A 24,899-nucleotide genomic window follows, 5' to 3' on the forward strand; every position below is an offset into this window, starting at 1 on the left:
GTCCAAAGAAGAGGATTTTTTAGGGAAATTGCATTGTTTTTCCAAAAAGTAGTCATCTTGCCCTCTTGGCTTAGCCTCATACAGCACATCTGGGACGCGTTTACTAGAAACTTCCCCTGGAGGCCTGGGCCTGGTGCAGAAATTGAGAAGACTGGAAATGAGTAAGACTCATGCCAGCGCACTTAACAGGATCCACCAGTGGCACCTACTTTTCCACAGGAAGCCACACAAGTCAAGAATCCACCATGATTTTGCAAGATGACTCCAGGGAAAGCCCTCCTGGGTTGTACCTCAAATGCCCAAAGGGTTCCTCATTCTGCCGCGCACCCCACCTCATTCTGAAGGCCTAGCCCTCATTGTGTGTGCACATCCAACCTCCAGGGCCCATCTTGCCCCTTTCTATCCAAGTCCCTGCCTTTAGTGCCTGCCCAGGGTCCTGGCTCCCCAAAAGCTGGGACCCGCCTTGCTCTTGCCTTTTGCCAGAAGCTGGATTTCTGTCCTTAGCCCCAGACTGATGGCAGGAGACCCTTCCTGCTGACCAGCCTTCCCACTATATTCCCAGTCTCCTATGGCTGGGAAATAGGGTTGGCTTCAGTTTTCCCACTGGAATTCACCAAAAGTAGCAGGAAAAGATTCAAGAACCCTTTAATGCTCACAGCTTCATCAGCATCCAGAGGTCATTCAGTCCCCTGCCTCCAGAGCAGAGTGTCCACCACTCACTCATGCTGGCCTCCTGTCAATGGCTGGCCATGCTCTTCTCACTTTGCCTGAAACTCAGTTTACCCCCACACCTGTCTATATGCTCTATTTTCTCTCCTGATGAAAGAGTGGAGAATGTGTCTATACTCACTCAAGTAATACAAACACAGCCACGAAAACCACCTTCCTTCCTCTTAAATGACTGCATTAATTAAAGGTTTGTAGGCCTGGAAGATGCTAAGGTTCTAGGTCAAGGAATTTCCTCTCCTGTGCTCCTAGAGCTGACAGGTGTAAGGAAAGGAAGGGCAGCTCAGGGAGGACATCTAAAGGGTCCTCTTGTCTCCTGGTTACCTGACCTCAGCACATCACCCACAGGGGTGCCCTCTGCCACTTCAGTCCCTGTCCACACTGGAAAGTCCCCTCCTTCCCTCTAACCCTCTCCTCTCTCCAGCAAGCCCTGGGCACAGCAGTGTTCACCCAAGAGTGATGATGAAGTCAGCCAGGTTCCTAAGAAAGGGTCATGGCCAGAGGACTTCAAAACTGCTTCAGGAAATGGAGAGAGGGTGTGGTGACATCATATATTCAGGACCAAAGAATAGTCCTAGGGATGCTGGAGGGGTTGGGGTGGAGGGCGTGGTCACTGCTTTCAGAAGCTGCTGCATGAAGGCTGCATGCTGCAAATGTTAAGAAGTAGCCACGCCAGGCTGATGTCTTCCTGACCTCCTGCCACCTTCAGGGCTCTCCTTTAGCCTCCCCTGCCCTAGTGTAGAAGTAGCCACCTGTGCCTGCATTGAGTCCACTAGCCTGGGAGAGGCCCAAGGTTCTGGATCATGCCTCTCTCAAAAGACTAGGGCTCAAGATAGTCCTGAGGGTGACAGAGGTGCAGGGTTTCCTCAGGTGGCAAGCAGAAGAGTCCTGGTTTTCTTCCAAGGACCCCTGCCCCCTGCTCTTCAGTCCTCTCCAGCCTTCCTCCCTTCCCCAGGCCTTCTCATCCCCCTGCTCATCTCCACATCCTCTGTCAGCCTTGGGGAGGCTCTTGTGGATCCTCGTTCCTTTGAGACAGGAGGCAGACAGTTACGTCCTGAGCCTCAGCTCTTGCTTGGCCATGCCCCCGCCGCACACCTCCAGCCCTGACTTTGTGCCTCTGCTTCCAGGGAGGAAGATGAGCGACGGAGGAAGTTCTGAGCTAAGGAAGGGAGTATTGATGAAAACTGTGTTGACAAAAGAATGTGCCAAGACTAAGTATGATTCTTTCCAGAAGTACAAGAAAGCCAAATTCTGGGAAACTCAACACAACCTACTATATTAACATGTAAAATAGATTAATTTTCCCAACATGTTTAATGGGGAGACTCTAAAAGTAGTCCTATTAAAGTTGACATCAGCTCTCCCCATAAACGATCACCATTAGTATTCAACATTGTTCTGCAATTACTCAACAATGCAGTTAGATGAAAAATAAAATAAGAGATATAAGTATTATAAAAAAGAAAGTAGTTATTACCATTGGATGATATTATTCTATGCTTGGATATTCCAAGAGAATCAGCTAAAGAACTTTTAGTAATTGTCAGGAATTTATCAAAGTGGCTAGTTTAAAAACAAGATTTCCTAAATACAAGAAATAACTAATAAAAGAATATGGAAAAACATCCTATTAATAAGGTTAACAAAAACCTAACATAAAACATATAGAAAAAAATGTGCAGATACATGGAAATAGCTGTAAAAGCCAAATGAGGGACTTACACATAGACTTGAATCTATGGAGAAAGACCTTCTTCTTGGATAAAAAGTCAGTAATATTGTAAGCATGTCAATGTCACCATAATTAAACTATAAATTCAGCATACTTCTGTACAAAATATCAGCTGTTTTGGGGGGATAATGTGACAAAATGATTACATACAAATTCCCCTGGAAAAATAAATATAAATGAATAGAACATCCCTGGAGGGAAAAATAAGTAAACTAACAAGGAAAGAGTAGCACTATAAAACATTTTTCAAAAATATTATACAGCTACAATAATTAAAATAGCATGGGACTGGTGCCTGCATACAGATCAATTGTAAAGAATAAAAAAATGTTAAATAGGCCCAAATAAACATGAGAATTCAATTCAGTAAATTGAGATACTAGTCAGATATTTGGATCAAAAATAAATAAATCTGGATTCGCTACATCACTCCTAACACGGACATAAACTCCAACAGCATCAAAGATTTAAAGAAAGAAAAACATTTTAAAAATAGTCATAAAAGTGCCAGAAGAAAATATGTGTAAATGTTTTCGTGAACCTGGGATAGCAATTTTCCTAGTCATAGAACAAAACAGAAGTCATAACAAAGAAGATTAACAAATGTACCTACACAGACATTAAAGGAAAAAGCTCCATAAACAAAATCAAAGGACAAAATAAGAGAAATGTACCTGCAAGATGTACGACAAAGTGCTAATTTTCCTAATTTAAAAGAAGACATTTTTAAAAACAATAAGAAAAAGATTAAACAATCCAGTGGCAAAATATAGGCAAAGAAGAAACAGATCATTCACAAAAAACACAACTGGCTAATGAAAATATATACAATGTTCAATCTCACTAATCATTTTAAATGCAAATTCAAACAAGGTCTAATTTTTCATTTATCAGATTGACAAAGATGAAGAAGGTAATACTACACAGTGTTGTGGAAGATGTGGCAACACAGGCAATCTCATACAATGCTGATGGAATGAAAATTAATACGTTATCTACAGCAATTAGGCATTATCTATTAAATTTTATTTTAGTTTAGTTTATTTTTTGAGACAGAGTCTCGCTCTTGTCACCCAGGCTGGAGTGCAGTGGCACAATCTCGGCTCACTGCAACCTCCGTGTCCCAGGTTCAAGCAATTCTCCTGCCTCAGCCTCCAGAGTAACTGGGATTACAGGCGCCCACCACCACACCCAGCTAATTTTTTATTTTTAGGAAAGACGGGGTTTACCATGTTGACCAGGCTGGTCTCGAACTCCTGACCTCAGGTGATCTGCCCGCCTCGGCCTCCCAAAGTGCTGGGATTATAGGTGTGAGCCACCGTGCCCGGCCTGGCATTATCTATTAAATTTTAAATGTTCTGGCCAGGCACAGTGGCTCACGTCTGTAATACTAGCACTTTGAGAGGCCGAGGCAGGCGGATCATGAGGTCAGGAGTTTGAGACCAACCTGGCTAACATGGTGAAACCCATCTCTACTAAAAATACAAAAATTGGCCGGGCGCGGTGGCTCAAGCCTGTAATCCCAGCACTTTGGGAGGCCGAGATGGGCGGATCACGAGGTCAGAAGATCGAGACCATCCTGGCTAACACGGTGAAACCCCGTCTCTACTAAAAAATACAAAAAACTAGCCGGGCGAGGTGGCGGGCGCCTGTAGTCCCAGCTACTCGGGAGGCTGAGGCAGGAGAATGGCGTAAAAACCCGGGAGGCAGAGCTTGCAGTGAGCTGAGATCCGGCCACTGCACTCCAGCCTGGGCAACAGAGCAAGACTCCGTCTCAAAAAAAAAAAAAAGAAAAAAAAAAAATACAAAAATTAACTGGACGTGGTGGCGGGCATCTGTAACCACAGCTACTCGGAATGTTGAGGCAGGAGAATCGCTTGAACTCAGGAGGCGGAGGTTGCAGTGAGCTGAGATCACGCCACTGCACTCCAGCCTGGATGACAGAGCAAGACTACATCTCAGAAAAAATATAAAAATAAATAAATAAATAAATAAATAAATAAATAAATGTTCATATTCTTTGACCCAGCAGTTTAACTTCTAGGATATTATCCTCCAAAAGCATTTATGCAACTACCCAAAGATATATGCACAAAGGTGTTCATGGCAGCATTGTTTATAATTTTTAAAAAGGGAAACAAATCACAGCTTCATTTATAAGGAGGTGGTTAAGTAAATAATAGCACATCCAAAGAGTGAACTACTCTGCTGCTATTGAAAAGAATAAGGGGCTGGGCACGGTGGCTCATGTCTTAAATCCCAGCACTTTGGGAGGCCAAGGTGCTGGATCAATCACTTGAGACCAGGAGTTTCAGATCAGCCTGGGCAACATAACAAGACCCTGTCTCTATTTAATAAATAAATAAAAATAAAAAAGAATAATGAAGCTTTATGTATATACTATTATGGAAGGAAGTCTAACATAAGTGAAAAAAACAAGTTGTTAACCTTACATGTAACATATTTTTTAAATAGTATGTTTTAATCATGCCTTGGCCCATCCACTTCTCTTTGGAGGTCCCTAAGGAAGCTTAATACATAAAAACAGTGGTAAAAGAAGGCAAAATATCACTTTAATACTCACTGGGGTCCTGGCTTCCAGTGGGCAGGACAAAGGCCTCTCTGACAGTGCACACAGAAGGGATCCAGCGGTTTGTGGGTCTCCCTCTACCTTCACATCCTGTCACTCTGCCTGGACCCAGATCCTCCACCTCACTGTGCATGCACACAGGGGCCACTGCTTGGCTCAGAAGACCCCCACCCTCTAGTGGCTCTGGAATCTCTTCCTTCAGGGTGTGAAGGCCAGGGAGAGAGGCAGGGGAAGGGGTTGACCCACCCTCTGGGGTCAGAGGTGCTGAGCCTCCCGGATGCAGGGGGTGGACCAGAGCCAGGGGAATTGCAACAGCTGGCCGTGGGGTTTGTGGGTGAGTGGGCAGCCAGCCTGCTGTGGTGAGGAGGGGAAGGATTTGTGGGAAACATGGTTGGCAGAAATAGCCAGGATGGCATGCACCGGCAGCCTCTGGGGAGGGGACCCTTTCCCTCAGGCAACTCCCTCAGGGTCCATCCTGGGGCATTGCTGGCCACCTGGCCACCCTACAGGCCTTGAGTCACTTCCTGTGTTTTTTCTTTCCCCCCAGGTAGGCTCTTGACTCACAGCCCTCCTTCTCTTCTTCCTGTCCTCTGTGGCTCAGGGGCAAGGACAAGACCTACCTGAGGGTCAGGAGAAAAGTTAGGGGACCTTGGCTTGGGATAGGTGCCCTCCCACCCAGACCTCTTACCTCAAAGGTTACCTCAGTCAATCAGTCCCCTGTGTCCAACCCAGCCCAAAAAGGGACTCACTGAGTCCCTCCTAACTCCTTCCCTCAGAGAGAAGGGCTGGAGCGCTCAGACCTCCTGTCTGCAGCTTCGCAGCTTCCGCCTTCTCTCCCAGTCCTGTACCCTAGCCCCACTCTCACTCTCTCGCATTACAATAAACTCCCTCAGGAGTTCCATCTTCTCAACAAATATTTTCTAACTGAATTGGAGTCAAACTAAATCTCCAGAGTAGGATCACAGGCCCAGCTGGTTGAACGACACAGAAGCAGAGTCCTCTCCCCCGGGGACACTTTGGTCCTCACGGTTGGTTGTCTACTCAGCCTCTGTCCCCACACCCCTTTCCTCCTTTAAAACCCAACCCTCTCCGCCTCCTTCACAGTAAGGCCCCGTGCCTCACCAACCAGTCAGCGAAGCCTCATTCTCTCTAAAGGAATGGGTATGTGGCCTAATGTCGACTGATGAGAACTCAAGAGTAAGACTGCTAGGGGCACTCCAGGGAAAAGTTCTCCTTATTTCAAAAATAGACCTTTAGAAAGATATGGCCCCTCTTCAGCCTCCAGGCATATTATGTCCGGATGCGATGTCTGGACCTTCAGCAGCCACCTTATAACCATGAAGGGCGCTATAGCACCTGAGGAGCAAATCAACACGCTGAGGATAGCAGGGCAGAAAAACAGACGGAACCTGGATCCTTGGTTATGTGATCGGTCCACTCAGGCACCCTTCCTGGATCGGGACGTTTTTTAGGAAATGAAAACTTCCTGTATTGTCAAAACCATTTTGAATCAGGGTTTCCATTACTTGCAGTCAAAGGGCCCTGATGATACAGCTAGATATTTGGCAAGTATGGATGAAGAAACCAAATGAGTAGTTGTGAGCAAGGAGGGTGCATGGCCTGAGGAAGAAGATGACATTTCCAAACCTCCGGCTCGTGTTTATTCTCATGACACGAGACCAGGCCAGCTGGGTGCTGAGACAAGCAGGAGGAATTTGGATTGTGTGTGTGTATAAAGATGTAAGAAACAAGAGCTGGAGTGAGGGTACCTCTGGGAATCAGTAGCTCAGGTGTGGTGAGGGAGAGATACAGAGATGTTCATTACAGCATTGTTTATTCATGATTCCAAAAACAGTGGAAGCAACCCAGAGGTTTATTTATAGGGAATTGATTAAACTGATGTTAGTATGTCCATAGAGTGTGAGCTGGGTATCAGCAGAACCCCAAAAGAGGAGGCACCAGCCAAGTGGGAGCCCTGGATGGCGTCATGTGGTCTGCCAACTGTGGACCTCCATTGAGCACCAGGTCTTCTCCTCACCTGCTTGGAAGGAGGGGCCTTTGGCCAGGCTCCTGGTTCAGTTCCTATCACATATTTCCTTGCATTATACATTCCATTCCCTGACTCCCCAGTACAGCTCTGACTCCCCAGCACTGCCACTCCCTTCTCAAGGGCAGGGACCCCCTCTTCTGTGTCTCAAGCTGCCCTGGGCTAAGCATAGTGGTTGGGGCCTGATTACATAGGACCCAGGAGGAAGAGAGCTTCTGTCAAAGGCAAGGGAGGAGGAAGACTGCCTAGAAAAAAGAATCAGGAAAGTGGAAGGGCCAAGGTTTACTGAGCAGGACCATTGCTATAGAACCAGGAGAGGGACAGAGATGGGCAGAGGAGGAGATGAAGAAACAGACTCTAGATAGAGGGCAATGGAGCTGGGATGGGGACAGCAGAGCCAGAGAGGAAATTCAGCCCCTACAGCACCATGGGAGGGCACCCATCTATCACCCACGGTAATGCATTTCACCCTGAACGCAGTGCCAACACACATGGGTGTGCAGAAACTTGAAATGAACGTTTTGCAAAACTACACTCCCCCCTACAACACGCAAAGCACTCTGTTTTCTATTCTATTCTACTTCATGTTTTTCAAATGCTGGTCACAACCTACTGTTAGGGTTGTGACCAGCCAGGGACAAGGTCCGTGCAGAGACCAAGCACAGGCATTCAGACTCTTTATAGCATTTTTTTCTCTTGAATCCCACAATACAAAATTGGAGTTTGGGCCGGTCGCAGTGGCTCAAGCCTGAAATCCTGGCACTTTGGGAGGCTGAGGCGGGCAGATTGCCTGAGCTCAGGAGTTAGAGACCAGTCTGGCCAACATGGTGAAACCTTGTCTCTACTAAAATACAAAACATCAGCCACGCATGGTCTCAGGTGCCTGTAATCTCAGCTACTTAGGAGGCTCAGGCACAAGAATTGCTTGAACTCGGGAGGCAGAGGTTGCAGTGAGTGCAGATTGTGCCACTGCACTACAGCCTGGGCAACAAAGCGAAACTCTGCCTAAAAAAAAAAAAAGAAAAACAAATTGTACTTTGGCTTATTTTATTTTTCTAATCATTCCTTTGCATTATACAATATTATCAGTTTATGACAAATTGGAATTTTCTTTGAGACAGAGTCTCACTCTGTCGCCCAGTCTGGAGTGCAGTGGCACAATCTCAGCTCACTGCAACCTCCGCCTCCTGTGTTCAAGCAATTCCCGTGTCTCAGTGTCCCGAATAGCTGGGATTACAGGTGTGTGCCATAACATCCAGATAATTTTTGTATTTTTCAGTAAAGGTGGGGTTTCACGACATTGGCCAGGCTGGTCTTGAACTCCTGGCCTGAAGTGATCTGCCTGACTCAGCCTCCCAAAATGCTGGGATTACAGGCGTGAGCCACTGCACCTGGCTGACAGATTGGGATTTTTTTAAAAAAAAAAAACTAGTCTTTCTTTCAGGTAGCTTGAAAAGCACTGTGTTGGAGGATATAGGCCCTGCCCAGCAGTTCACAGTCCAAGAGGGAAAACTCCTCCGGCCTGTCCACACTGGGGAGCAGCCTGCAGGCCTGCCTTCCACAAATGCCCCCTTCCCTGCCTATCAGAATCCTCCAAGGCTCAGTTCAATGCTATCTCTCCAGGAAAACTTCTGAGATGGCACTTGCCTGCACTCGCTGTTGCCCTGGAGCTCTCACAATGCACTGCCTGGACCCCTTTACCCTATTTCATGTTCTTGTTTGGGTGGCCATCAACGGACCTGCTTAGCATAGATTCAGGACATGGGTCTGACACAAGCACAGTTCTGCACGTAGTAGGTACATCAAAGGCAAGAGAGAAAGAGGAGCAGAGACAGGGTGGGAAAAGGAGGGAGATGGAGGAATGGGCCCTATGGATGGTCACCAGGGGTGGGAAGTCTGAGTCCAGGTTCTTCTGACACTGCAAAGTCAGAGGAGGGCCGTGGTAGAAATTCTGGGTGTATCCTAGTCTAAGTGATCCAAGGAGGGGAGCAGGGTAAGGGGTCCACTGGAGCAGGAAGAAGGGAGTTGCCCTGAACCAGGTTTCCCCAGGCATCATGGAGCCTATCCTGAGGAGGGGAACAAGAGGTAAGTCTGGGGAGAACTGGGCAGGGCCTGGGAGCTATTAAGTGTTTGCCCTCAGGGGAGGCAAAGTGGGGAGCCCTCTGAAAGTGGTGCTAGGGGGTCTTCACAGAAAGGGCAGAGAGTATGCTAAACCCAGGCAAGCCCTCGAGAGGTCATTTCATCTGTCCTCCTGCCCCCATTCCAAACTCTGGTACCAACATCTGGACTTTCCATCCTAACATGCCCTGGAGCTGGGACATACTGACCCCCTTGGGTGGTTTGTTTCCCACTGCCCTGGAAGCCCCTGCCATCCCCACATCATTTCGACAGTGTCAGCTTCGAGATTTTGCTGTGTGACCTCAGGCAAATCAGTTGACCTCTCAGAGCCTCAGTTTCCTCATCTGTTCAATGGGGATAATAGCACCAGGGGGTGTTGGTCAGTACTCCCTCTTGCCCCAGGCGGCTCCCTGGGATGGCACTCAGCCAGGAAACTTGGATATCATGTAGAGTGTCTGCTGTGGGTCCAGCAGTCTGGCAGAGAAAGGAGGAATGGGCTATCTGAGATGGAGAGCAGGTAACTAAAGAAGGCCTCCAAGAGGAGGTGAGTTGCAGACAGGAACTGATGACTGACCTATGGAGTAAAGGGAGAGCAATCTTCCCACATGGGAGACCTGATCTCTGCAAAGACTCATGAGAAAGAAAAAGCTGGGATGGGAACGCAGGGCAGAACAGCTGGGCCAGCTCCTGGAATGGGGAAAGGTGTGCAGAGGGGACAGCTGGCAGAAAGGGCCACTGGGTGCCATTTCTGAGGGTCAGCAAGCCTGGCATGCTCCTGGCCCTGCTCAAGACGGTGACGAGTCATCAGGCGAGGAACTCCCACCGAGCCAGGTGAGCAGCCCTGGCCTCAGGATTGAGGCTGCCAGTTTGCCTCCAGGAACTGGCAGGGACAGGGGCAAGGGCTTGGGGAGTGGAACAATGTGTTTTGTGTGTGCTGGCCATGGTGGGGCTGGCCCTTGAAATTTTCCTTGAATAAGCTGGATCCCAGGGGCAGAGCTAGGGCTGCCTCTGCTGAGAAAGCCTGACCCTATGGTCCACCCAGGGCAACAGAAGCCCTCACCTCAGCCCTCCCTCCATCTTCAACCAGACCCTTCACAGCCTACCCCACCTAGGCTCAACCAGTAGCTCCTCCACACTCATCCACACCCTTCACTCCCGCCTGGGGCACACGCACCCCGCCACGCCCTGTGCTCAGTGCATGCACCCCCCTGCCACACACACAGAGGCAGGCAGGGGTCATGCAGTGTCCAGTGGGTTTATGGAGAGAGGGGGTTCTCCTTGTACGAGACAGTATGAAGAAGCCATGATGTCGGGGGCAGAGAGCAACAGACACAAAGAAAGACAGGAGGGCCTGACGGGAGAGTTAGGGCCAGAGAACAGGACAAGAAAGAAGAAAGGGACAAAGAAAGGGGAAGTAGACAACAGACACAGAGAGACAGAGGCAGTGAGGGAAAGGACCTCAGAGGAAGAGCAGGACACTGTCCCGGGGGTTCCTGGAGCTCTGGTGGTGGGCAGTGGGGTGCTCTGCCCTCAGCCCTACAAGCCCCCAGCACCCTTGGTCACCCACTTTGGGCCTGCCACCAAGAAAGTTCCTAAACTCTCTCCTCTTCTCACAGTTCCCTCCCCCTGCCCTGTGTCACATTCAGGTAAGATATTCAGGGCTCACCCACCACTTCAAGAGGGAGGAAGTCCTGAGTTCCCAGGTCCAGGCTTCAAGGACTGGGGAGCAGACCCTTGGCTTCTGCATGGTGCTCCACACAGCTGTGTAGACTGCAGGGCCCTCTGACATCTGTCCATCCCTGGTGTAAGCAAACTTTACTTGAGCCCCAGGCCTATTGACCTCCAGGGACAGCATCTCCGCCACTCACTCCCAGGAGCCCCCAGAATACAGCCAACATAGCTTCATTGTCTCCCCAAAAGGCATTGCCTGCTTTTTGGAGGAAACACTCCTCCCGGCTTTCCAGGCCTATCATGCCACCCCAGGACCACTGACTGTTTCCATTGTCCTAGTCTCTTCTCTAGGAGCTCATTTCCTCGGCATACTCGGAGGTTTTCATCTCCTGACTCCTTCAGATGCCCATAAAGCGGCCAGGCATACCCAGTCTAGCTCAGGTACCCAGGTAAGATACTAACTGGCCAGAGAAGGGTCTGGTCTCCTTCCTCCTTTGTTTCTTGCCTCTCAACAAGTCCCCTCTCCATGACAAAATATCGCCTTCAGTCCCACCAACAGTCTGGAGGTGGATGCTCTGCAGGGGAGGCTTAAAGCCTAACTACTCCATGCTTTTCACCTTTCCCTCAGCTGGGTACATGGGGTTTCCCCCTTAGGGAAGCAACTGTATTGCCTCTCTTCTAGAAAATTAAAGCCACCCAGGGCTTCAGTGCCAGGCCCCTTATTATGAATTCCTCCAACAAGCCTGGAATGAAAGCCAGGCTGCTGACTAGGGCCGGCCCTCCAAATCCCCTCCGACCCTAACAAGGAAGAGAGCTGTCTTGCACAATGCCACTTGCCAGGCCACCTGCAGCTCCACAAGTCCACCTCCTCATTCTCATTCCCGAGCACTGCCAGGGGCCATCAGAAAGAAAAAGGGCTAGGGCTGGGAATGGAGACTGAGTCCTAGAGGGAGGGAGGGCAAGGGACAGAAAGAAAAGGAGAGCAAGAAGAGGGGAGGGGAAGACCGAACCAGAAAAAGATGTCAGGGGTGGGGGTTGGGGTGGGGTGGGATCTGTGGAGAGAGAGTAGAAGAGAGAAAGAGATGGAGAGAGAGATAGGGAAAAGATAAATAAGAGTCATGGTAAGAAAGAGACAGGAACAGAGAGCCTAGGCTTCTCCTGGCTTCTCTACACCTCTCCAGTGGGATTTAAGACCTCAAGCAATCCTGGATATCAAGATGGAGGCTTGGCCTCGGGCTTGAGGATCAAACTGTCTCCTGGGAACCACCCCCATGCCCTGGACCCAGCCTCCATGGCCCAGGACAGTAGTGGGTACAGGTAAAGGCTAGGGAGTGCCTTTGCCAGGACCTCTGGGAAAAGAGGCTGCAGGCCCCAAATTGTGGTTAATCTCCAAGGACACGCAAGAATGCAGCAGGAGAGACTAGGATTAGACAACAGGGAGAACTTGATGACAGCTAGAACCCTGGGATTCATTCCCTGCAAGGGCAGGGAGGTTGAGAGGGCAGAGGAGGAAGGAATCTGCGAGGAGGGAGCTGACATCCTCCTGGAAGGCTGGAAATGAAGCACAGGCAGCCTAATCTTCTCCCACCTCCCTCCACCCCCAGCGATGAGTCAGGGATTCCGCAGAATGCTGAATTCCTGTCTTCCTTTGGGCAATGATACTTGACACTCTCCTGGGTTTTCTCTCCTGCCACAGAAGTAAAATCTTCAACCATTCTCAAGGACTTCTTTCTCCTCAGCTCCCCAGACAGGCCCCTGCTTTCCTGTGAGTCACTGTATCTTCAAAGCCCCTTCCTGCCTCAGCCTACCCCGATAGCTCTCAGGCTCCTGGCTTTGCACGAGTTGTTCTGTCTGCCTGGAACCCTCTTCCCGGAACTAGCTTCTTCTCATCCATCAGAAACCAGTTTAGATGGCACCTGCTGAAACAGATCAGCTCACAAAGGCCCGGCACAATGCCTGGCCCACAGAGGCATCCCTGAGTGCTGTAAATGAATGAACCAGTGAATCAATGGATGCAGAAGATTCTGTGAGCGGCAGAAAGCACATGCCCTACCCTCAGGGAGCCCACCATCTGATGGTGGAGACTCAGCCTCTAGCTTGGAACCTCTCAGTGAGCAGAGCTGTAGAACTCAAAGAAAGGAAAGCCTTGCCTGGGGCCTGCAACCAGGTTCCCTCTGAACTTCATGGCAAGGAAGTCTTCTTCTATGGTCAGGGCCCAGTCCACACCTGCTACAAAGGCAGGGCCCAATAAATATTTCTGGGAGGGAGGGGAGGAGAGGGGAGCAGAGAGGAGGGGAGGGCAGGGGAAGGGAGGGAAGGGGAGGAAGGCATCTCATGGCCCTTTGGCTTTTCTTTGAGTACTGCACTCTGGTCAAGAGGCTCCCTGGTGACCAGGGCCAACTGGCCCTTTCCATCAGAGCCAGGCACAGGAGAGCACAGAGTGGGTGCTTGCTCCATATTTGAGAGCAGAATAGAGCTGGAGGATTCTGGGCGTCGAGAATCCAGGCCCTAGGCCCCAGCGACAAGGCTACCTCAGTTTCCAGACCCACAGTGAGAGCAACCACAAGGCCATGGGGCCAGGAAGAAGCAGCTAAGGCGGTGTGGGACCCACCTGGGGTGAATGGATGCCTGAGTCTCCAGGGTGGCCTCAAGGGCGGCAGGGGAGACCAGACAGGGCTAAGGGTTGCAGTCCTGGTGGGATCCGAGCCTGGGGAAAAGGGAGACGCTGGGAAGGAATCCTTCCACCAGCCCTTCAAGGTGAGCAAAGCCCCCTGTACTCCCCCAGGCCCAGCAAGAGCAGCTGGTTAGTGGATCAGGATCGTTGCCTCAGGAAGGCAGGTGAGTTTCTGTGAATGAATCTTTTCCGTGCTCAAACCAAAACCTCAGTCCCTAGCCCAGCAGGCAAAGCTGCCACTTCCTCTCTCCAGAACAGCGAAGACCTAAGGCACTGGGAAGACACCTGCCACCTGGGGCACCTCTTCCCCCTTCAGGCCACCCTGGGGGTGGCTGCTGTGGCAGAAGTGGAGGAGAGACAAGTCCGGATGGGAGACTTTCTCCTGAGCTGACCTCTGTGTTCTGCTGTGACATCCCTGCCTCAGGAGACAAAGTGCCGCAGAGGGTAAACAGTAGGGGTGGAATTTAAACCCTGAGAAAGTGAGCAAAACGTCAGAGACTTCCTGGGTCTATGATAAGAGTTCAGTGCCAGGGAATGAGTAAGTGCTGAGGCATGAAGCCAGGGGTTAGTGGGTTAGTGACCCACCCCATCCACCTATTCCTTAGCTGGCCATCGTTAGGGAAATGATGTGTTTATTTAACCAACACTTACATAGTGCAAGGTAAAGCACAAATACCTAACAAATATTAATTCAGTGATTCCCCAGAACAAACCTAGGAAGATAGCACTATTGTCATCCCCAGTTGCAGATAGGGAAACTGAGGCCCAGGGAGGCTACCTGACTTGCCCCACATCACACAGCTGGAAAATGGCCGAACCGGGATTCAAACCCAGACATCATGCTGCCCCAGTTGAGTCTTGCTGCTGCCATGATTTCAAAGCCTGGAAGGGTTCAGAGAAAGTCGAATGTCAGGAGGCCAGCATCGGGGTGACAGCCCTCCTTCAGTATGAGCTTACTCTTTCAGGGAGTAAGGCAAGGACCTCCCCCAGCAATGGCCAGAGCCTGAGAGAGCAGCTGATGTAATTGCACCCCTTGTTGTGAGGGTGGGGAGTTGGCCCAGGCCCAGGGCGTGGCCAATGGCAGGGCCCCCCGCCCCCTGCCTCCCTCAGCTTGCCAGGGAGAAAAGGAACCCCTCCAGGGTATTTCTATTATCTGGAGGAGAAAGTGAGGGAGGAAGAAAAGTTGGCTGGAAAGCAGACTGAACTTGCAACTTGGTTTAATAACCAAATCCCAGTTCTCCCTCTGAGCCAGGGCTCCCTCCCACTGTCCCCTCCAGAAAAATCCAGGCCAGGCCTGTGTCTGGGAACAGAGAAGCCTGTCCCCACAACCCCGCCCCCCAAGCTCCCAGCTCCCTACTAGAGCCCCAGAAGTAGGCTCCATTTCTCCTGGAACCTGCAACAGCCCCTCCAGGCCTCCAGTCCCCCTCTGGCTGGTCAGGTGGAGAAAACCCTTCCCGAGCTCAAAGGGAAGAGGAGGATCCCAGAGATGGGCGACTGCATTTTCCACCCTGAATATGAGGCTGTGTGGGTTGGAAAAATAAACGGCATTGGTCGGGGAAGGGGGAGGGAACTGTTTGAATGAGGACTGTCCTGAGAAATGCCGGTCATGTGGTCCTCGGTCCAAATGAAAGGTCAGAGCACCCACTGCGCAGTCAGAATGGCTGGGGAGCGGGAGGAAAGGGGAGGAGCAGAGTGGGCACGCCTCATACACACTTACACACAAACAGTCATATTCATCTTCACACACACCCATGCTCACATACACACACACATATATTCATATACACATTCACACACATCCATATATACCTTCACACATACCCACACACATACACACACACAAACATATCCATATACACATTTACACACACCCACACTTATATACATTCACACACATCCATATACATCTTCACACACACCCACGCACATACAAACACACATTCATATACATCTTCACACACACACTCTCACACACATCCATATACATCTTCACACACACCCACACACTCACATTCATATACATCTTCACACACACACTCATACACACTCACATTCATATACATCTTCTCACACACACTCATACACACTCACATTCATATACATCTTCACACACACACACTCATACACACTCACATTCATATACATCTTCACACACACACTCTCACACACATCCATATACATCTTCACACACACCCACACACTCACATTCATATACATCTTCACATACACACTCATACACACTCACATTCATATACATCTTCACACACACACTCATACACACTCACATTCATATACATCTTCACACACACACTCATACACACTCACATTCATATACATCTTCACACATACACTCATACACACATTCATATACATCTTCACACACACACTCACACACATTCATATACACATTCCCACACACCCACTCGTACACACACACATTCACATACATCTTCACACACCCACAGTCATATACACCAACCTACATTCATATATACACACTTACATTCACAGACACATTCATACACATTCATATACAATTTTACACACCCACACACTCACACGTTCATATACACATTCTCATACATCCACACACACAAAACACAAAAACATTCATATACATATTCATAGACACGGTCACATACATCTCACACCCCCCACACACTTACACACACACATTCAAATACAGTCTCATGCACACACATTCATATACATATTGTCACACACACACACACTCATACACACCCATATCCACTCATACATTTATATACACAGTCTCACACCTCGACACACGCACATGCACTTATCTACACACTCATACATGGAGACACTTAGATACTTATGGACACACACACATACACGCAGACACACTCCAACACTCCTACACACATACATTCACCCCCTCACACACCCACACATGTATATACACTCACATCCTGAGGCACACTCAGACACACATACTCTCAGAAACACACTTATCCCTCAGAGGGGGTAGGACCAGCCTAGGAAAGAGTCCTTCTGGGAGAATGGCATGGCTGGTAGCTGCCAAGGGGTAGGCAGAAGCCTAGGACTGGGCAGGGAGCCCAAGAGTAGGGGGTGGTGCTGCAGGCCACTGTGCAGGGGCCAGGACTGTGAATGAAGTGGGTACTGCTCCTGCCCCCTCGCAGGCCCGCCTCTGGCCAGGCCAGCCTCCAGCCCAGCATGGTCTCAGGCACCTTGGGCAGGGTTCCCAGAGCTGGCTGAACTGGGGTCCTGGCCAAACAGCCCTCCCCTGCCCTCCCATTCCTCTCCTCTTGCAGGGAGGGAGTGGGGAACCTTCCCCATAACCCTGGCATTTCACCCCCAGCCCACACAGGTGGCTTTTGGAGAAGCTCAGGTGCCAGAATTTGACCCCAAAACTCCAGGTTCCACAATGTCCCCTGCTTCCTTCCCAGGCCAGGAAGCCCTGGAAGTCCAGCCCCCACAACCTGTCCCTTCAACTATGACATTCATTTTTTTCTTTTCTTTTTTTTTTTAAGATCGAGTCTTGCTCTGTCACCTAGGCTGGAGCGCAATGGTGAGATCTCGGCTCACTGCAACCTCCGCCTCCCAGGTTCAAGCGATTCTCCCACCTCAGCCTCCTGAGTAGCTGGGATTACAGGGACCTGCCATCATGCTCGGCTAATTTTTGTATTTTTGTAGAGACATGGTTTTGCCATGTTGGCCAGGCTGGTCTTGAACTCCCGACCTCAGGTGATCCACCTGCCTCGGCCTCCCAAAGTGCTGGGATTACAGGTATGAGCCACCACGCCCAGCCCATGACATTCATTTCTACCACATCCCAGGTATCCCATCTGCCCTCCTCCACGGGCTGAGTTTAGTGCAGGGCAGACTGTCTCCCTCCCCACATCCCCCACCCAAAGCAATGGGAACTACTGGCATTTTAGTCTTAAAGGCCAAATGAATTGCCTGTGTGCACGTGGTGGGGGCAGGAGGGGCAGGCATTAGTAGATTGATCTGAACCATCTCCCTCTTTGAGAACTGGCTTTCTCCTGCCCTCTCCAAAATGTTCTCCACCCGCCCCTCAACATGCAGTCCTGGCAGGGGGAGCCCCACTACTCCCTGTTGGTGCCAGAGAGCTGAGCCACCCTCACAGTGGCTATGTCCCAGCCAAAGGAAGGGACCCTATGGGCAAGAAGACCAGCCATCATCCGGACCCGGGTGGCCTCCCTTAAGGGGACTTGGGCAACACCCTTTACAGGACTTGGTAGGGTAACAGCAAGAGGATCACCATGCTGTCCTCACAGGGCTTGCATCTGGGAGGGGCTCTTCCCTGTCTTGGAACTGAGCCTGGACAGCTCAGGTGCCCTCCAACCTGTTCTCTACCTGAGCCAAAGAGATTTTTTCCAAAACACAAATCGGATCCCATCCAGCCCTTGCTTAAAACCTTTCAAAGGTTTCCCAGTGCCCTCCGGATAATTCCTTAATGCAGCACAACACGCAAGATCTGCCAATGCACCTCGCCTCCTCTTCCCCGCTGCTCCATGTCATGATCCTCACCCATTGAAAGGAATGCCACCCCCCTCCCAGTTCTGGGATGCTCATCCCCACTCCCAGCTCACTCATCATCCTGAAGGTCTCAGCTCCACCTCTCCTGGAAAGTCTTCCTACATCCACCCCCGGGTCTCAAGCTGAAGCCTCCTCTCTGCTCTCGGGGACATTGCATCTCTTCTGTCCTGGCACTGATCACAGTGTGTTGAAACTGTTTGTTTGCTCCTCACCCTTCCCATCTCAACCAGGAGCTCAGGAGGGAAGGGATACATCTGTCTTACTCATCATTAAGCTCCTAGCCCCAAGCACAGCACCTGGCACAGAGGAGGTGCTGGATACACTTGAATGAATGAATCGATCAATCAGTCAACAGCCCATCACTACCTAGGGCCATTTTGCACACCTTCCAGGGCTGGCCTGAGGCAAGCATGCCCGCACCCCTCTGCTCATGCCCCTCAACCTACTGCTTCACATGGCACAGTAAGGCTGGCTCCCCACCCTCTGGAAAGAATCTCCTGTATAGACCCCCTCCCCTAACCAAGCCCTACCACCTTCAAGGAAGGCTCAGCTCTAATCCAGGATACCACCCCAGGAAGTCCCTGACTGCTTCCACAACCTCACCTGCTCCAAACTCCTGCAAAGCCTTTCACTGGGGCCACTCTTTGGCTTATAACACAATGTACTTTTTTGGGTTCACTGTCAGCTCCCCTAAGGCTCTTGGCCTCCCATGAAGGCCGGGGCCCTGGCAGACAGAACCAGCAGGTGCTACCTGGGCTGCACTTTGAGGCAGGCCCTGTGCTGGGTCCTCTAGAAAGATAGGCCAGCCTGGCTCTGCTGAGAACTTGGGGTGGAGCAGGCTTGGGGAGCAGGGGTTCTACTGTTTCCTTTCTCACCCCAGGCCCTGCTGGGGACCAGGACCTGGAAATGAACATCTGAGGAGGAAGGCCCCAGTGTGGAAGCGTATCAGCCAGCAGGCAGAATCCAAGGAGAGGAAAGAGCTAAGATTGGGCCATCAGAAGCCAGACTCCCAGTCCTGGGGCAGGAACCCAGGGGGGTCAGGGAACAGTCCCAGCAGAAGAGAAGGTGAACGGGAGGCTTCCCTCCATCTGCCTTGGCTGCTGCTCAGCTGGGAGAGGCTTCTACAGAGGTGAAGGACTCACTAAAAGGATAGGGCTATGTGTACGTCTTCCCCAAACCCCTGCAGCAGTTCACCAGCCTCTTGGCAGTGGCTCAGCCAACCCCCTGCTCAAATCACCAATGTTCTCGGTACCAATCAGCAGAGGTTAGATGTGTGCTGGCCTAGTGCATGCTGGCCCCTGGCAATGGGCCAGAAGTACAGAAGATTTGGCGCTGGCATGACTGGAAGGCTCCCTGCACAGACATCCCTCCACACACAGACACATTTTCAAGCTTAAGGATGGGGCTTGAGAAGGTGGTCCATTTCCCCTGGGCAGCCGTGAGATGGGGACCCATGCCCCTCACTCACACTGGGCCATCCATGCTGATGCTGGCCAGGAGACCCATGTTAGCTTCTGACTTTGCCATCAACCTGCTGGGTAACCTCGGATATGCCCCATCCTCCTCTCTGTAAAGTGGGTGCAATAATCCCTGCTCAACCCACCCCACAGGGTTGCCATAATGATCAGATGAGGTTGTGGCCATGAAAACACTCAGCGAACTTTAGAATCTACGAAATGAAATGTTTCTGATTATCATTCTTGTTGTTATTATCATCTAAGGAAACTAACTCTGCTGCCTCATTTAAATACAGCAGTTTCATATCCCTTCAAGATCCCCTCGCTCAGCAACCATCATGGCTCCCCTTCGCCTACAGGATAAAGGCCACATTCTGTGGTCTAGATGTTCATCTGGCCTAAGCCTACTTTCCCGTTTTATCTCCCTTGCCTTTTAGTCTCACTGGTCCTTTTGGAGTTCCCCCAGCACATTTTTTGTATTCCTGCCTCGATGCCTTTGTCCATGCTGTTCCCCCTCCTGGAACGCCCTCCCCCATTACCACCTGTGGAATTGAACTCCATCTTTCAAGACCAAACTGTGGTACCAGCTCTTCCATGAAGCCTCTCTCTCAGCTCAGCCAGAAGTGCTCTCTCCTTCTCCATAAGGGATGTGGTTTACATCAAATGCCATGACACTTTCTGGCACAGAGTTGGTGATCACAAAATGAAAGTTGCAATGACCACGCCCTGCACTCGGAACACTGACTCATTTAATCCTTACTACAACCCCATGGTTGTGTACTATTAGCATCCCCATTTTCCAGAGAGAAAAATCAAGGTGTAGAAAGGCTAACTACCTTGCCCAAAGGAGCATCAGACCAGGGCTTGAACCTGATCAGCTGACTTTGGAACCCGTATGTGCCTCTATCATGAGAAACTGCACCATGTCTGTTTATTCCGTTTTGCTGTCACCTGCCCAGCCCAGGGCCTGGCTTGGAGCAGGTGCTCAGTAAATATTCGTTGGCTTCAGCACTCATTTCTCAAGCCCCCTGTGCAGTCATCTCACTGTCCTGGGAGTCTCTTAAGGGCAAGGCCCAGTGGTTGGCTCAGAGGGGTCCCAGGAAATGTGACCAAATGGCTCTGCTCACCTGCATATCCATAAATGTCGTCATGCATCAGAGTGCCAGGCTAAGGCTGGAAGAGATGGGGCAGCAACCTTTTGGCTAGCAGCATGAGGCTATCTGGTAGCACACTTGGTGACCAAGTTGGCTACTGGACAAGGTCAGTGATTAACTCACCCTCTGTGGTCATGACAGGGTGTCAGGAAAGCGCTGAGCAGGGTGGGGAGGGAAGCAGGAATAACTCTCAAAGTCTGAGTGCAAGGGGCTCTAGGAACCACGTTTCTGAGGGGAGAATTGTTCACTCCCATTTAACAGATGAGGAAGTTGAGGTACTGGAGTTAGAATGACTTGCTTGAAGATGAAGAGCACAGAAAAGGCTTGCAAAGGTGCCAGCATTTCTGGGCCTTTCCTCCTCACCCTGTAGGTGGGCATGGGCCCCCTCCTCCCCCATGGAGAGCTTGATAATCAGCCCTGTGTAGCCCAGGAACCAAGAGGCCTGAGCTCTTCGGTAATCTTAGTCCCAGAGAAAAGGGTGCCCTCAGACAGCTTTGCTAGGCTGCTGTGCCCAGCCAGCAGCAGCTCCTTCAAAGAGAACAGGGAGAGAGGTTGGGAGAAGGCCAGCCACTAATTGTGGAAAATAAATCAGAGACATCTAAACCACACAGTTGAAGAAGGGCCAGTTGCACATAGACATGTTTCCTTTTGTGTTCTTGCTCACCAAGTTTAATTGTTAATTGAAAGCTGGGAGTTATATAAGTTATGGGGATACCAAAGAAGGAGTTAGAACAAGCTGTTGAAAATTACCCACTTGCTGAGTGGTTTGTGAGGTGGGGAGGGGTCTCAGAAAAGCAGGCAGCTGACCCCAAGAGGGCAACCAGGACAAAACCATCCCCTAAGAAGAGCTCTCTCCATCTGCAGCCACATGATTCCTGGAGCTTAAGAGCAAGGAATGTGTGTTCAAGCTGCTGGTTCCCCACAAGTGCACATGGAAATTCAAAAGTAATGCCATGATATTGATTTATCAGTTTAATAATCAGACAAAACCTCCCACATCTCTGACCCTGTGCTACTTGTAAGCAGGGCTGTATCTCCCTCTCTGAGGGGGATCCCTGGGGACAGAGCTGTGTCTCCCCTCAGACTGGGGCTCCCTGAGGACGGGGCTGCATCTCCCTCAGACTGGGGCTCCCTGAGGACGGGGCTGTGTCTCCCTCAGACTGGGGCTCCCTGAGGATGGGGCAGTATCTCCTCTCAGACTGGGTTCCCTGAGTCAGGGCTGTGTCTCCCTCAGACTGGGGTTCCCTGAGTCAGGGCTCTGTCTCCCCTCAGATTGGGGTTCCCTGAGTCAGGGCTGTGTCTCCCCTCAGATTGGGGTTCCCTGAGTCAGGGCTCTGTCTCCCCTCAGACTGGGGCTCCCTGAGGATGGGGCTCTGTCTCCCCTCAGACTGGGCTCCCTGAGTCAGGGCTGTGTCTCCCCTCAGACTGCAGTTCCCTAAGTCAGGGCTCTGTCTCCCCTCAGACTGGGGTTCCCTGAGTCAGGGCTCTGTCTCCCCTCAGACTGGGGTTCCCTGAGTCAGGGCTCTGTCTCCCCTCAGACTGGGGTTCCCTGAGTCAGGGCTCTGTCTCCCCTCAGACTGGGGTTCCCTGAGTCAGGGCTCTGTCTCCCCTCAGACTGGGGTTCCCTGAGTCAGGGCTCTGTCTCCCCTCAGACTGGGGCTCCCTGAGTCAGGGCTCTGTCTCCCCTCAGACTGGGGCTCCCTGAGTCAGGGCTCTGTCTCCCCTCAGACTGGGGTTCCCTGAGTCAGGGCTCTGTCTCCCCTCAGACTGGGGTTCCCTGAGTCAGGGCTGTGTCTCCCCTCAGACTGGGCTCCCTGAGTCAGGGCTGTGTCTCCCCTCAGACTGGGGCTCCCTGAGTCAGGGCTGTGTCTCCCCTCAGACTGGGGCTCCCTGAGTCAGGGCTGTGTCTCCCCTCAGACTGGGGCTCCCTGAGTCAGGGCTGTGTCTCCCCTCAGCCTAGGTCTGAGCTGCATCTTCCCTATGACTAGGGTCTTCCTGCAAACAGGAAGCTGTTTTTCCTCTCTCTGATTAGGGGCTCCCTGAGTCAGGGGCGTGGTTTCTCCATGAAATCAACCTCACCTCACCAACCTGGGTTGATGAACCAGAGACCTGCAGCCACCTGTCACCATTGGAAAATGTTAGGACACACCCTCATGTCAGAGTGGGAAGGGTTAAAAGAGGGCTTGGAAACTGCAGTTCTCAGGAACACCTTTCTCATCAGCCAGCCCTTCCTGTCCTGACTGCTGCCAGGGCTTAGATTGGCCTCTGATGGGTTCCAGCTGACAGCTAGGCCGCCTCCATTCTGACCCTCAGGCAGTGGTGTTCTGTAATGACCCACCACGGGTATTCCCAGTTGCCTGAGCCAAGGAGGGCTGGCATTAGGATAGAGTGGGATGCAGGGAGGGAATGGGCAGCCCTGCCTTGGGGAGGAAGCAGAGTACAAGGGAGGGGCCTGAGGTAGGAGGGGACCCTGGGACCTGGGGTAGGAGGAGATGGTGGGGCCTGGGGTAGGAGGGGGATGCTGGGACTGGGGTAGGAGGGGGATTCTGGGACTGGGGTAGGAGGAGACAGTGGGGCCTGGAGTGGGAGGGGATGTTGGGACCTGGGATGGGAGGGGACAGTGGGGGCTGGGGTGCCAGAGACTCCCTCTGGCCACCTGGCCCTGTAGCCTGGAGGCCCAGGGCGGGGTGACATGGGCTGCCCTTCCCACATGGGCTAGTTTCTTTTGCTGCTACCAGCCCTAGGGAGAGGCCTCCCCATAGCCTCCAGCCTGGGCAGCAGTTCGTGGCTCTCCCAAGCCCCTCCTCAGCCATGAGTCATTCCCAGCAGTCTGTGTGAGCCAAGGCAGCAAACCCCATCCCACGGCCTGCAGACAGCCTGGGACAAACTGCATGACCGGCCAGATGTAGGTGCCCAGAACAGGAGCATCCAGCCCGGTCTGGATGGGGAGACTGAATCTTGGATCTTCAGAAATCCCAGCTTTGGTTTCCCAAACACTGTCCCTTCCCCACCCCCACCCCCTAGATCCCTCCTTGCCCGGCTCACTGAGATTGTGGTGCATTTCTCATCTTCACCTTGTCTCTCACACAGACCTCCTCTAAGCAGCCTCGGACCTTTCGGGACCCAGCTCAAATGTCTTCCATCCTGGAAAGTTCCCTGTTCACCTTTTCGCACCCTTGGCTGCAGAGGCCCACACCTCTTCCTTGTTAGACAGGGAGCTACAAAGAGCAGCCAGGCCTCTATTTCATCCTTTTCTGTGCCCCAACACCCAGAGCAGTGCCTGGCCCATAGGACGCACTCATGATAGCGTTTCCAAAGATGGATCCAGCCAGGAGTTAGATAAAACCACTCAGACCCTAGTAACCAATATTTGCTGGTCCCAGCTGCTGACAAAGTCCCACCAACTATTCCTGGACAGGCCTAGGAGGTTCTCTGCCTAGTACAGTGACCTGCTCCAATGACCTGGTATCACACTCCCCAAGGACCACACACAAATGGCACCACTGATGTGCCTGAGCCTTCGAGGTGCCTCAAAGCTGTATAGTGGTGTGTGGTAAAAAGCGGAGAAGGCCTCTTACTCCCTTTCTGTTCCTCTCTGAGAACATCCAAAACACAGCTGCTGTGCCCGGCATCTTTCAGAAGGTTAAAAGACAGTGTGTTGTCAGTATGGGGGACCGACTTTCAACATCATTCCACCCGCTGCTGTGTGCCTTCCTGGCCTGCAGAGACAGGAAAAGCCAAAAAACTACGTTTCCCAGTCTCCTTCCCTGCCGTTAGGATCGGGATATAATTTGGGTTTAGCCAATCAGATGCACATGCATGAGATTTGGAAGGCTGTGCTTCTGCAGTGCCAGCTGCTTTCTGGGAATAATAAGGGGTGTGTGTTGTTGTTGTTGTTGTTGTTGTTGTTTTACTGCAGTACTGGCAGAGGGGGTCAAGAGGAGAGACACAGTGTGTCTGTCTCCTAGCCTGGACCCCAGCAGGTGCAGTGTGGAGCTGGCAGCAGTGGCAGCCTCCTGATCACACTGCAGTGTGGTTCTGGGGCTGGTGACCTCATGGTTGCCAAAGAGGCAGCAGCTCCCTTGGTGGCCCAGTTCTGCAGTGTGACTTTGAGAGCTGTTCCTGAAAGCTCCACCTCAAGCCTGTCTTCGGCCCTGCCAGTAGTTGTGTAGCCATTTCATACTC

At 51.3% G+C, this 24,899-nt stretch overlaps 1 protein-coding gene across 16 annotated transcripts in view; it reads right to left on the reverse strand.

Annotated features, from left to right (window-relative positions):
- MRPS18A (mitochondrial ribosomal protein S18A) overlaps positions 1 to 24,899 on the reverse strand; it is a 564,209-nt gene that overhangs the window by 366,066 nt on the left and 173,244 nt on the right. Inside the window, exon 1 of one of the 16 annotated variants that reach the window (XM_050787024.1) lies at positions 1,692 to 1,695. The exons of 14 other annotated variants lie outside the window; for them this stretch is intronic. The gene's annotated coding sequence lies outside the window, so the exon portion shown is untranslated. Of the gene's footprint in view, positions 1 to 1,638; positions 1,643 to 1,691; positions 1,696 to 24,899 lie in introns of those variants that run through there. One more of the 16 variants, XM_050787023.1, reaches the window with a different exon arrangement.

The sequence above is a fragment of the Macaca thibetana genome, chromosome 4 (genome assembly GCF_024542745.1).
Source record: "Macaca thibetana thibetana isolate TM-01 chromosome 4, ASM2454274v1, whole genome shotgun sequence".
NCBI classification, from domain to species: domain Eukaryota; kingdom Metazoa; phylum Chordata; class Mammalia; order Primates; family Cercopithecidae; genus Macaca; species Macaca thibetana.